General features: G+C 33.3%; 1 protein-coding gene across 2 annotated transcripts in view; it reads left to right on the forward strand.

The window, feature by feature from the left end:
* Positions 1-12,553, forward strand: part of RNF19A (ring finger protein 19A, RBR E3 ubiquitin protein ligase) — a 50,492-nt gene that overhangs the window by 8,081 nt on the left and 29,858 nt on the right. The gene's annotated exons all lie outside the window — the stretch shown is intronic.

The raw sequence follows: 12,553 nt of genomic DNA on the forward strand, positions 1-12,553 counted from the left end.
GGGTATGTATCCATGAAAAACAAACACTAATTTGATGTGATACATGCACCCCAATGTTCATAGCAGTATTATTTACAATTGCCAAGATTTGGAAGCAGCCTAAATGTCCATCAGCTGATGAATGGATAAAGAAGATGTGGTGTATATCTATAGTGAAATACTGCTCAACCGTAAAAAAGAATGAAAATTTTCCTTTTGCTGCTACATGGATGGACTTGGAGGGCATTGCGCTAAGTGAAATAAATCAGAGGAAGGCAAATACCTGATATCATATGTGGAGTCTAAAAAAATACAACAAACTAGTGAATATAACAAAAAAGAAGCAGATTCACAGATGCAGAGAACAAACTGGTGGTTACCAGTGGAGAGATAGAAGAGGGGAGGGGCAATATTGGGTAAAAGATAAAGAGGTACAAACTATTAGGTATAAAATAAGCTACAAGGATATGTTGTACAACACAGGCAATATAGTCAATATTTTATAATAGCTATAAATGGAGTATAACCTTTAAAAATTGTGAATCACTATATTGTGCACCTGTAGCATATAGTATTGTACATCAACTACACTTCAATTAAAAATAATAATAAAAAGATGCATCAAAACATATCCTTATGCCCATCATCATCTCTCTCCTAGAGTATTACAGTAGCCTTTAAACTGTTCTCCATGTCACTACCTTACGTCTTCCTTCCCATTCTATTCTTAACAGCAGAATTATCCTTTTAAATTACCTAAATTCTAAATTATCTCTGTTTAGAAGCCCCCCAAATGTTTTCGCATCTTACTTAAAATAAAAACCAGAGTTCTTACAGTGGCTTGTGACTCCCTGTGCAACCTGGCTCCAAAACATTCTGACCTATCTCATATATTCTTTGTCTTGCTCATTTCCCTTTGGCCACATTCTGGCCCCTAGCTCTTCCTTAAACATATCAGGCACATTTCCACCGTAGGGCCTTTGCAGTGGCTGTTGCCTCTACTTTGGATGCTTTTTCCCTAGATTTCCACATGGCTGACTCCCTTACCTTCTGCAAATCTTTGTTTAAATGTAATCTTTTCATTCAGTAAGTTTTGATCACTCTTTAAAAAATTGTAATCAGCATCACACATACACACAATCCTGATCACCTTTACTCTGCTTAACTTCCCCCCACATTCTAGCAAACAGTCAAAATAAAATATTTAGATGACATAGTTAGAAAATTGTAAACTTCTATATGAGTATGAAATAATTTTTCATACTTTAATACTGTAATTACTGACCTAGAATGATTTGTGGAAATAAGACAGGAGTTGGGCCTTGGAAGAAGAGTAGGACTTGAAGCAGAACAGAGAAGATGAAAAAGAGTATTCCAGGCAGAGACAAAGGCGTAGAAAACATCATGGAGGTGAAACTATGTTTTGTTAATATATTTAACAAGTAGATCAGTTGGCTAGATTGTGTTTTATGTAGGGGAACGGTAAGAGACTAAGGTTAGATTGTGAAAGGCTTTGAATGTCATGCAAAGTTTGAGATTTATTTATCTATAGGAAGCAAGTGGAGATTTGTATGCAGAGCTTAACAGAAAGGCCAATGTGATCATTCAGAAACCAGGTGATTAATGAAGGCCTTGTTTAGGAAATAAGATAGTAGAAAGAGAACTTGAGACTTTGGCTCTGCCACGTTAGCTATATGGATAAATCAAATAATCTCTAGAGCAGGACTGCAGTGATGGAAATGTTCTAGACCTGTATTGTCCAATATGATAGCCAGTGGCCACATATGGCTGTAGAGTATTTGGAATGTGACTAGTGCAACTGAGGAATTGAAATTAAAAAAATTTTTAGTTTAAACTTACATAGTTTCATGTAGCGAGTAATGATATATTGAACTGAGTAGCTCTCGACTATAATTTTCTCACTTAAAAATGTTAAGATTAGATTAGAACACTAGTTTCACTAGAAGGATGGGTTCTGCAGCCAGAATGAAGGTGGTGCTGTGTTCTGGGACGAGCAAACACGTGTCTGGCAGGTGCACCTGTGCATGACTAGCATTTATGAAATAGTGCCAGGTTTGTACCCTTTTCATTCTTTGTATCTTCATAACTTATTTGAGATTCACTCTCTTGATTGCTGATTTTTCAAATTTATCTTTAGGTTGATGCTCCCTACAGTTAAATATCTATAGTTGGATTTCTATAGTAAAATGTCTAATGTATCTCATTTAGTAATATGTTTCATGACTTTAGTTAAACCTGTTTTGTTTCTTTTGAATTCTTAATGAGAAAACCATAACAATGATAAACCTTTTGATTGTTTACCTATTGTGTAATTCTTACCTGAATTCTTATGGTTTCTTTATAATATACTTCCTTATTTGTTTTCTTCCCTTATAAAGTTAATATTTCATTTGTTTTTTAGTTTTGGTTTTATTTGAGGGGACGAGTTTAGAGAGAGGCTGTATGAATGCTATGTATCCAAAGGAAAACAGACACATTTTGCTCATTGTGCCTGTTTCCCAAGAGATATTGTTCCTTCTGAGAATTACTCTATAATTTGAAGAAAATTTTATAAATAGCTTTTAGAACTTCTACCAAATAGCCCTTCCAGCCTGTACGCTATCTCCTTATGTACGAACGTCGGAAAATGAAAGAAACACGTAATGTTTTACCCTAACCAGGTTTCCTCTTCCCCAACCCCTCATAGTCTTTAGGAGAAAGAGACAAATGAACTTCCAAAATTGGAGAAGCAGGATACTGCTGTTATCAATACATTTTATTTAAAAAAAAAAAAAAACCCAAAAAAATGGTTAGGACAGAATTAGCCCAAACACTTAATACTTGTAATTGTACAAATAGTGGAATTATTCAGATTAATGATGAAACTTGTAAAATTTAACTTGCAAAGGTAATACTTCAATGGATTTACTAAGACAAAAGAGTATACTAACATTTGAGAGATTTTGGAGATATTTTTTAAAGAACAGAAACAAAAATTATCTCAGAAAACAGTAATTATCCACTTTTAACCCTAGAATATGCTCTGTATTATAGCTGTCTATATATTTGTATATTAGAATCATACTCTTTTAGAACTAAAAGACCTTAAACATTATCTCATCCAGCCACTTCAGCTTTCGAATAAGGAAATTGAAATTCAAAAAGTAGACAGACTTGACTAAGATCTCAGACTAGTGTTTCCCTTCTGTTGATCTGTAACAGTGAGTATTTTAACCAGTTCAAAAAAATTTATTGACACCTGGGTATCTTTTTTAAAACCAGTTTTAAAACCTGCATGTCTCTGGACACTCCCTCATACCTGCCGTTTTGCACTATCCTTTTCCTACCATTTCCCTATTGGTATATTGTTTGTTCCTCTGAACAAAGGGTCCCTGGAATGACCTAGTCTAAATGTTTTAAATCTTTTGTATTGGAAAAATGGAACAAATAATGCTTTTTCACTCTGTAGCACCTTATTTTTTGTAGTGGATTGAGTTATTAATATAATTTATAATAAGTGTTATTAAAGCCACAAAGTACCATTCTATTCTACTTCCCAAACAAGAATTGGCTTAAATAGGTAAATGTGGCAGGTGTGTGCTTATGAAGATGTTTAAGAACCCTTTAGGGAGGCTTTGTGGCATATGGAAGTAGTTTATTCTGAACTTTCAGCTTTGTGTTTCTAGGAGATCATAGATACTATCTAAAGGATAGAGCTCAAGATAGTCTGAGTCCTGGTAAGCATTCACTTTCCAAAAAACTTGCTGGAAAGTGATACCTGCCTATGTTAATGATCTGCTGAATTACTTTTACTTCCCCCATTTATAGGAAATTGAGCTGAAATTATTTATTCCCTTTTTAACATTAGACTACTTGTGGTAGGTTTGTAGGTATATAAAGAAGGCTGAAAACATTATTCATATTTACCTTAGATAAATTCATGTACAATAATGATATATTCCAAACTTGCAAGTGGCTAACAATTCTAATTGCATTAGAAAAGCTATTTCAGAGCCAGCAATTTGTTTCAGTTTATTTCTAACCTTAAGCGTGATAATCTTTTCAATAGTTTTGCCCAGTAAATGGTTTAGTTACATTTGTTAACTAAAGGGGAACATTAATGTTCCAGTGTAAAAATAGGCAAAAAATATGAGTAGATAAATCATTGAAAGATTAAAGAGAGCTGTAAGTATAACAATGTTCCATTTGTTTAATACTGAAAGAGGAAATGAAAGTATTTACTTTTGGGTTTTTTTTTTTTTTTGGTCACTTAGAGCTATTGAAATAATATAGGATGTTGATGAGAATTCAGGGAAATAAGTATCTTTCCGGCTGATGGAAACAGAAATTGGAGCAAAACAGTTTTGTAGTTTGTTTCAAGAGCGTATTTTAGAAGTCCATGCCATCTAGATAGCAAGAAATTCATACACCAAGAAGTAACTTACCAAAAGTCAGCAGTAGGTAGAAAGGGAGATCATTATTCAATAAGTGGTGTGAAATAACTGGCTAGCCATTTAGAAAAAAATCAAATTTTGATCGCTACTTATTTCTAATGTGAAAGTAAATTGAAATGGATGAGAGATTTAAGCAATAAATAAATTATAGGAAAAAAAACAGCAAATTTTAAAAATATAATCTTGGAATGAACAAGATAGTTCCAAGACAGATGTAGATCCCAAAGATAATAAAGAGAAAGTTATGTGAATTTGACACACAAAATATTTTGAAATTCCTACACTGGAAAAAAAACATACAAATACAATCTTTAAAAAATAAATGTATTTGACACATAATAGCAAAATTCCTTTATATGTAAATAGATCTTATACATCAATAAAGAAAAGCCTAACAGCAGAATATGAACATGTGGTTAGTTCACAAAAAGTGAAATGTGACTTGTAAACATGGGAGAAAACCAAATATTATATTATAATACCAAATATATAGTTACTAAAATTTAAATTTTGCCTTATTCATCATCTTCTCTTCACCTCTCAACATAAGCATATATTACTGAAGAAGTTTAATAGCATTTTTTTAATATAAAAGTATTTTAGTAGCATATAAAATAGAAAGCCTTGTTTCTTTTTAGGCTTCACTAGCCACCAGAATTAATGATCAGTAGAAACTCTGCTGGGAATCTCTGTACCTATTCTCTCCTCACACAAACAAAAAATAACTTTATACTTAGCCCTCTTTTCATTTTCTTCAACGGTGCTAGTAAGTATTTTTATATGCTACTTTTATTATATGCATGTTTTGTAGGTGCTAGACATCTTGTGTGTCAGACATCAGTAAAAGAAATTAAAATTAGAAGCTGTAGGTACTCTGCTTTTATTCTTAGTATTTATCTACACAGAATTATTGGATTTTCTTCATATTTTTACCTTTTTGAGCAGTAACAGAAGAAACCTAATTTTAGCTGAGTAACAGGCAAAAGCAGATATTCGAGAGTATAGTGTGATTTTCTCTTGGGAAATAATTTCTTTATTGTCTATGTACTTTTGTTGCCCAGTCTTCTATCTCCACAATACCCTCTCATGAGTCTTAAATCCTTCAGACTCGTGGGTGGCTAGAAGATGCTACTAAAGTGTTTATGGTTAGGAGATGGTTATTGGTTGATATTTTAAATCTGTAATTCTCGAAGTTGTATCACGTCAACATGTCTTATTTATCCTATAGCACTTATGAGGTAAAGATTCTTATATTTTCAGTTTAAAAAGCTGGATGTAGTAGGGTTATATCACTTAATAAGGATTTCACAGCAATAACAAGGTGAAAGCAAAGATGTGAACAGAATCCTCAATTCCTTACTTCCACTTATATGTGTTCTCTACCATAATTTATTTAGCCAATGCTTATTTGGCACCTACTGTAAGTTACACATTGTGTTAGGTACTAGAGATACAGAGCTTGTCTTACATTTCATTTCAACTAACATTTAGTATAGTCCCAGGCTTTGTTGGGTACTTTCAGCACATGTCAATTTCACTTTCTTCTTATAACATCTATTTGAAGTAAGTGGTATCATTTGTATTTTGTAGTGGAGATCACAGACTCAGGAGTGTACTTTATCTAGGATTTTATAACTAATACTGGCTGGCCAGGTCTTGACTCCCAAATTCTCTTCTTTATACATCCAGACTGGATGTTTTTTATTAGCCCCTCGGGCTTTACTCCTAACCCTTCCCTACCTTGCTCTGCCTTCCCAGAAGGGGTTGATCTCTAAGGACTGCCTCACTTGGGCTACTTTGTTGATTTCTCATTGGATTTATGTGAAGCACTGGCAGATACTGAATAGCCCTTCAGTTAGCTCTTTGAAAATGCTTTTTTTTTTTTTTTTGCCGGGACCTTGACTGATACATACAGCTTTTATTAAAAAATGGGCTACTGTTCCTATGGATTTGAGCCTTCTGACTGTGCTTATGTATCCTGTGTTTAAAACTTGAGCATTTAAAATCTGAAACACATTTTCACTTAAAACAATATTGTAATTGTTGGTTAGATACTTCACATGAAATGGTCAACTTCTGTAATTTTTATGAAATATGAAAAAATAGAATGCTGCCAAGTTAGATGTATTTTATGATGAGTTAATACAAAGTTACCAGCACTTCTACTAAACCTATGGTCCACAAAGTTTTGATATGTGTGGTAGAAATACTTTTGTTTTGAGTTATTCTTATTTCTTAATTTCACACATATTCCTAAAGAGGTACAAAAAAGTACGAATCAAGAGATCTTGACTTTAAAGAGATGTAAGCACTATGGACTAGAGAAGGTCAGGTAAGCAGATTCAGGTCTTTGTCCTTAATACCAATCTCAGGTGCTGCTCTTCAATTGAAGTACATTGAGTGGGGCTTCTTTGCCAGTGATTAAAAACTAATTCTCCAATCAGTTTCTTCAGGGGGATGAAAGTGTGTAACAGCAGTTGGCAGTCTTGGTTACTTGCTGGAGTTGTGCTAGACTGGGAAAGAGGGGAAGAAAGACATTTCTCATATTTCACTTAGCAGGTGACTGAAATTTCTTGTGACATTGGTGTTAGAGAATTGCCTCCTTTATGATTTTAGATACTTAGTTGAAAATACATAATATGGGATCTATTTGTATTTGACCCTCCTTTTCTGTTTCAGTAACTAAATTCTTCTAGCGTTTTTAATTACAGACCCATACTTTTATTTGGGGAGGAAGGTATTCCCACTAAGCCAAACTGAGGTCAACCTCAGTTATCTTTTTCCCCGACCGCTTTTCTTCGTGTTATTAAGGCACTGTATTTTGACAAATTCTTGTGATAGTAAGTCATTTTAAAGAGCTTCCTAAGTTGGGGATTATTAGGAGTTGGATATTTTTCAAATTATATCATTAAGTGTATTTACTGCCTCTTATAATTTATTCCTTCTCTGAAATGGTATGAACTATTTTAGGTTTTTATATATAATTTATCCTGTATTTAATCCAGCAGACTTCGTATTTGTCTTTGTAAACCCAGTATGAATTAATTGGACTTAAAAAAAAGTAAAACATGTATATGCTTAGGAGGTATGACAATGAAATAACTAGATTGATACTTTCTTGTGGCTATGGAATAGTATCATCACTTTAGTGATATTGTGTAATTTTAAGAAATACTTCTTTGGTATTTATTCACAATGTTTATTTTCATGACACTCACTATCTTGGCTCTGTGTTGTGCTAAAGAAATCACAAATATTCAAGTTCTACCTTTAAAACCTTATTAAAACATTGAAGGTAATCAGGGAAGAAAAACAGTGAAATTTTATCTGAGTTATAAAACTTGAGTACAGTTTGGTTAGGAGGAGAGAAAAGGGAATAGCTTGAGTGAGGCTTGGAGTTGAGGAATAGTTAAGACCAGCCCTAGATGATATGAAAAAAAGAATTGTCTTTCATTTTCTGAGATAATTTTTGATATCTTCTTAGTTATTAGAAAGGTTGTTTCATGAAGGTGACTGCTGACAAATGACAGTACTGAGACTTAGATATCAGAAGACCTGAATTTGACACCTAATCCTGTCATTTACTAACTCTGTAATATTTACCCTTCTCTGAACTTCAGTTTTCTCATCTATCAGATAGGGATAGTAATACCCATTCCATAGGGCAGTGAGATTTAAATCAAGACACAAATAAAAAGTACTTTAAAACCTCTACTGTCTAGTGATAATATTATATACAACATATTTTCCCTTATTTTTCCAATCAGCAACCCAACTATTTGTTTTAAAATTCAAATAATATTTTTGTCTTAATGGTGAGTGCATTTTTGAGGCAGAACATAACAATAGCACTTACAGATTCATACAGTTGATAGTTTACTTTGAAAAGCTGAATTAAAAAAGAATAGTGCTATATTAAATGATGCAAGTAATAGATTTTTTTCCCCACTGGAGAATGAAATCTGCTTTTTCTAAAAATAAGTAAAGTTCTTGAATCACTGAAAGATTTTTCACATATTTTGTCCTGTTCAGATTGGCAGAATTTCTATAGTGGTTTTTTTTTAAGTGGTTTAGAGTGTAGTCTTAGAAATCCAAGTCAGTTTACTAATTTCTAAAATGTTTATGCAAATAAACAGTTTGATTAAAAACTCTTTGTATGGGTGACCCATATAATCTTAATTTCATGTACCAATAAAATTGTTAGGTTTAGTTCTTTACTTAATACTCTGAATCTCTGGTTGTCCATCTGCAAAATCAGAGTAGTGAAAAAATGTATATGGCTAAAACTTGTAAATTGTAAATCATTGCAAGGAGGAGAAGGGAGATATGGATATGCCTACGCTTCAGGGCGGTGGGATGAAATATTGACCGTATCTTCTGAATCTGCTGTTATGTAAGACCTCTTATTTTGCTTTAGCTGGCTTGCAAGATGGCTTCCTCTCTTTTTAAGGTAAATTCTGTAATAGCCTGTAGTTTGCTGTAATGTCTCAAAGACTTCATCTAAATCTGGTAAAAGTTGATTCAAGAGATGTAGTTACAGAGACAAATTTAATGTGTATAGGTTTATAATAATTGGATTTGTGGTAGGTATTTCTTCTCCAGACATACCACATTGAGGATGGAGACGGTGTCTGTCTTGTTCATGGTGATAACCTCAGGTTCAGCACATACTGGGCCAGATTTTAACTCTGAAATTAGGCCAAAGTCCCCTTGATTGAGATAACTCTTCAGTCACATGCTTGCAAACACCTTTTGTGGATTATTTCTACAAAAGATTAGTCACTAAATTATGTGTTTTTTTTTTTTAATGTTTCTCTTATCTCTGTACCATTGGTGGTTAAGTACACCTAACTGTAACCCCATAGGTTGACAATGACTATAAACTGTGTTTTTTTTTTTAAGTGGAACTTTTATTTTTAGTACCTAAAGTAATGAAAAACAAGGAGCCTTGATTTGGAGGCCAAGTCTATATAGAATTCTGTTTTTAAGTCAGAGTGCTTAGCAGTCTCTTTAGTATTAGTAGTTTTTGACCATAGCATGCAACTAAATTACGGAGAAACATTTTCAGAATATACAAATTCTGGGCTGCAGCCTCATTGATTGGGTAGCTCTAAAGTAGATTATGTTTCTTGTTACTGTTTGTGGGGTTCAGTTAGGTTTTTATTTTTAAACTGTAGGCAATAGAGGCTCATGAAAAAACTATAAACTATGCAGGATGCAGAAAGTGAATACTAAACATTGTTCTCCCAAGGTAGCATTGTTAATGCTTTCTTAACATTTTTCCGAAATTGTGTGTGTACATGTAGGACTGTATGTGTGTGTTTTTTCCACAAATGGGTTCATAGTATAAATAGTACTTTTGCCATTATTATTGTTCACTCGGTACTATATGGAGAGATCTTTCCTTATCATTACACATAAATTGTAGTTGGTTCATTTATTTTTTACCAGTCCCCTATTGGACACTTAATTTATTTCCAGGTTTTGTGTGGGGTTTTTTGCTTTGTTTTGTTTGCTTCTACCAACTGCACTGCTGTGACTTCCTTGCACAATATGTCTTTGCACACTTGTGTCCTTATATTTTTCTGGACGATAAATTTCACGAGGATTGCTATTCAAAGAATAGTTCCATTTTGAAGTTAATAAATAATGCCAAATTGATTCCCCAAAGCTGTGCTGATTTGCAGTCCTCCCAACAGTGAGGTGCTTGCTTCTTCGAGTACACACTCACTAACCCTTTCAACCTTTGTCAGTCTAATGTGTACAAAGATGATATCTAATGTTTGAATTTTCATTTCTGTGGTTGTTATTGTTGTTGAACACTGTTTATCCTATCTTCCTAATTTTTCTAATTCTTTTTCTCCTTATATCTTTACTTATTTTACTATTAGGTTGTACATTTTTTCTTACTAATGTGTATAGTAAGGAAATTTGTTTGTTGTTATATGTGTGTTTTACTAATTTATCATGTCTTTCAACTTTATAGTGTTTTTTATCATATAAAAATAGTAAATTTTTAGTATTCAAATTCGTTTATTTTCCTTTGAGGCATATGTGTTTATTGGCACCATATTTTAGAACAGCCTCCTAAGTGGGATGACCATATGTTCTAGTTTGCCCCTGTTATCCTAGTTTAAATATTAACAGCACCTCCATTCATTCTTACCAGGTTCTCATTTGGGTAATAAATTATATGGCTATCAAGTTTCTTAAAGTGTGTATTTTGAGAAAGTCCACAGAGTGATACTCATCAAGTACCACTGGTTTTACATTTTAAGCGATAAATTCTTAGGACAAGATACCCAAGATAGATTCCCAGGGGTCCAGTTCTGGTCTGTGATACATATATTGAACCCTCGAGTACAGAGAGCATTTTGAGATGCAAGAGAAAATATAAAGAAGAAAATACGTATAAAATTTTAATAAAATCTATCATTACACTCTATATTTTCCTCAGAATTAAGGGAGAGTGCTGCAGATGATGGGAAAAATATAAATTGTTGGCCATGAATAGAGTTTGCCTGAGTGAAATGTTTTGCTAGGTTTTGCATTGACAAAATCAGTATGACTTTCTCAAGGATGTGTATGGATATCAGCTCAGGTGGTGGTTGTTGTTTAACCTTTATTTGTGGTGTAACAATCATCCAAAGAAGTGCATTAATCGTGAGTTTGTAGGTCAGTGATTTCTCACAAAGTGTACATACCTTTGTAACCACTATACTTGTACCTCCTCGAAAGGTAGCTACAGTCCTGACTTGTAACATCATAGATTAGTTCTGCCTGGTTTTGAATGTTACTTAAATGGAATTATACAGTATCCATCCTTTTGTGTGAAATTCATCCTTGTTTTGTTTGTAGCAGTATTTTGTTCCTTTTCATTGCTTTCTGGTGTCCTAGAGTGTGAATGAATATATCACAATTTATTTATCCATTTTACTACTGAAGGAATGTGGGTTGTGTCCAGTGTTCTGGCTTATTATAACTAGTGCTGCTATGAATATTGTTATGTATATATTTTGATGCATGTGTGCATTCATATCTAGGCATATAAATTGGGTAATAGAGTATCCATATGTTCATATTTGGTAGATATTGTTTAACAGTTTTCCAAAGTAGTTGTGCCATCTAACACTCCTACCAGCAGTCCACATCTTTGCTGATGTTTGGAAATGTCAGTCTGAATTTTAGCCATCCTGCTGGGTGTGTAGTGGTCTCTCAGTGTAGCTTTAATGTGTATTATGAATGAAATCGAGCACTTCTTCATATTCTTTTGTGAAGTGTCTGTTAATGTCCCTTGTCCATTTTTCTATTGGATTGTCTGCTTGTAAGGATTTGTAAGGATTCTTTCCATATTCTAGATACTGGTTCTTTATTAGTTATGTGTGGCAAATGTCTTCTCCCACTCCCTTAATCTTAATACTGTCTCTTTGTTTTATTATAGTCCTTTTTAACAATCTTTTATTTTATGGTAAGTTCTTTAGTATGTTCCGTTTAAGAAATCTTTTTATTGAAATATTCTCTTCTATTGACTCCTAGAAGCTTTATGATTTTACTTCTCTAAACCATCTGAAATTGACTTTTATGCAGGGGGTTAGCTGTAGGTTACAGATTAAGTTCCTTTTGTCTTCTCAGATGGTTACCAGTAAAACAGTATTATGTTGTTTTTGTTTTGTCTTTGACAAGACCATTCTTATTGCTCAGCAGTGTTATTTTTGATAGTAAATCAAGTATCCTTGTGTATATATATGGGACTTTTTTTTCTGGACTGTGTTCTGTTCCATTGGTCTTTATGTCCATGTTTGTGATGTACCACAGTGTCTTCTTAATTTACTATAACATATCTGACAGTGTAAGAGCACACTCCCCCCTCCATACATACACAGTTTGTTCAATATTATGTAAGCTCTGCTTAACTCTTTGTATTTGTGCATACATTTTATTGTCAATTTTTTTAAAACTCATAAAGACAATGGGAATCATTGAGGTCTGAGTGTGATAATGATCAAAAGTTTTGTACAAGATTTTAATAAGGTCAGCACAAATCTAGACTCTTTTATTAAGACTAAAGAATGTCCTTGTTATTTCAGCATTGGTCTTATATTCTCTTGTGTGCTACCCAA

This window comes from Camelus dromedarius, chromosome 20, assembly GCF_036321535.1.
Source record: "Camelus dromedarius isolate mCamDro1 chromosome 20, mCamDro1.pat, whole genome shotgun sequence".
NCBI lineage: Eukaryota > Metazoa > Chordata > Mammalia > Artiodactyla > Camelidae > Camelus > Camelus dromedarius.